Below are 2,742 nucleotides of genomic sequence, written 5' to 3'. Positions count from 1 at the left end.
AACCCTGGAGACATATTCTAAAACTTGGTTAAGATTGTTTTTTCTAAATAATCTTATGTTGAAAACTCATTTTCGACCCCTATTATCTTTAAATTGACTAGCCCAGATCTACGGGCATTACAATTATCTCCTCCTTAGGATGATTACGTCCCAGAATCATCAACGAAACAGGGCTCACATGATGACTCCATACGTTATCTATTCATCCTAAGTAATAACCGTAACTTTGATGTTTCTTCGAACGAGTATCTAACTCTAAGACTTCCTGACTGCAGGCGTTGCCCGATCTTGGACCCGCTCTCTATCTCTTGTTAGACTTCCAATCATGATCTTCATGTCACGATCTCGATATTTATTGGAGACTCCTTCTTTAAAAAAAGTTGAGATAAGTTTCTTCCTTCGATTATCATAATTGACCAATGGGTCATGTTCTAATCACCTCTCATCGTATGATGCATTGCTTGGACTCCGGTCTTTTAGAGTCAAATTCCAGAACAGAATATACCTTCCTTCATGTTCTATTAAAAGGTAGAATTTGTAGTTGCAAGCAACTATCGCGATACCTCTACCGATCTATTTGATTATCTTTTATTTCAATCTTCCGGCTTAAGTTAGATGCTACATCAAACTTGGTTCTCTGAACCACGTAACATACTCATCGTAGTCAGACTCAATTCGATATGACCACGGTTCGGAATAACAATCATCTTCTTAGTCATTACCAAAACGATGGTAATGACATATTTGAATAAAACAGTATCAATTACTAGCTTTTTGGCAACCTTGTGACTTTCCCTGATCCAAGTGTGAGTCCTATGCTTCCGGTAGTATAGGCCTCCACTACCTTTCACACCTACTCATACTCGTCCCAAGTATTGTATCGTAATTCTCCAAGTCATTATCACAAAAACAATTTTAACACATACAAATGTGTCCAAACAATCATATAATTTTCCCTAGACTCTACTAGGACTTATTCCATGCGTATCTTCAATCATCAATTTTGCTCCAACTCAATTGGTGATGGAAATGTCAGAGGATGGGATAACTTCATGGATTATACCAAAAATCTTTCTTTCTGCTAATCGAACGTGTACTTCTCCCATACTAGACGTATTATCTATTAGACGCATTCTAAAGGAAAGATATCACTCTTATGATATCTTCCGATAGGTATCATTCACAATCGTAAGCCTTCTCATTTCCTCCATTTACTCAATTCACTACGAGTCTTCACCATGATGTTCTGCACACCAAATCAGCTTTTTGGTGTATCGAGGCGAGAATATAGATAGAGGAAGGTTTAGACATGTATTCTTCCTTATTGCTTGAAAAAATTACATGTCAGTTCTAATATCGTAATTAAACGTTTATAAATCTGAACACATAAAGTTTCCAGATCCAGTCGGCAACAGACCATAGATCTGATCAAGCGATAACATCATAAAGCATCGCAAATCATTTAGCACATAAAATCAATTTAGGCATCTTCCCTAAATGAGCTAGTGCTCGTGTCTATTCAGGTGTCCTTCCTAAAATATATTAGACGTACTCCTCACAATCATCTCTTAGCATTCTAAGTTTAGGTCTAGACACAAATCCTTATTCCAAGTTCGCTTAAACTAATGCTCTGATACCAACTGTGACATCCCCATTTTCACGACTAGAAAAGACCGATTTGTTTATGCTTTATAAAAATCAGAGTACCTCGTTTAATAAAAATGTTGCGAAATTTGTTCCCAGTAAAACACGGTAAATACGTTATCAAAGCATTTCCGAAGAAAAGTATTTTTATTCATTTTAAAACATTTGGGATGTCATTGCCAATACAAAAGCATAAGTATAAACAGGTGTTACATTCAATATCGCTAGTGATTTATATCTCCTTAATCTCTCAGTGTAATGTGACTTCATATCAACACCTGTGATATAAATAAACTGAGTGGGTCAGGTTGGGAAACATGGTGAGTACATAGGGTTTTCAATCCACGATAATATAATTATTATGTCTAATCATCAAACAATTAACCTAATTACCCATCCCCATTCTATTCCTTACTCTTAAGGATCTACCCTAAGAATCAGCTATTTCTTGTTCATTCATTCCTAAGAATCATCCGAAGGAATAGGCATGAAATCAATCGTTTCCAGGGTTTACTCAACAGGCACTAAAACCATAGTCGCTAGAGTTTGCTCAACAGGCACTAAATCCGTAGTTGCCAGAGTTTGCTCATCAACCACTAAATCCAAAGCTTCCAGGGTTATCTCGTTTATCAACAATATCGTTTCCAAGAATGCACTCGCAATACATGTCAATGGGTTTTTATGTCATTTATCGACAATATCGTTTCCAAGAATCCACTCATAAGACATGTCAATGGGTTTTTAGAGTACAACTGGTGAATACATAGTTCAAATAAAACCTACAGGTTGCGAGCCTGCTAGTGTTCCATTGGACTGTCTAGAATAGTTTGTAGTTGTCATCCATACTTTGCTAGATGACGGGGTCAACACTTGTGTAAAAGGCTTCTCTCATGGTTCATCTCTCACCCTTATCTCATGGTCTATATCACCTCTCATCATTTTGTTTTTGTCACACAGCAACTATTTTCATCTACCGATGTTTTACCCAACACATTTTGTAGATATAAAATACATATACAGTTTAAATCATTTAAAACATGTATAAAAATCTTTCACCTAGCATAGACGGCAAGTATACAAACAATATGCACACATAGC

Source organism: Lactuca serriola, chromosome 5, assembly GCF_051521515.1.
Source record: "Lactuca serriola cultivar US96UC23 chromosome 5, Lser_US96UC23_V15, whole genome shotgun sequence".
In the NCBI taxonomy this organism is placed as follows: Eukaryota; Viridiplantae; Streptophyta; class Magnoliopsida; order Asterales; family Asteraceae; genus Lactuca; species Lactuca serriola.
This window is presented reverse-complemented; position numbering follows the sequence as displayed.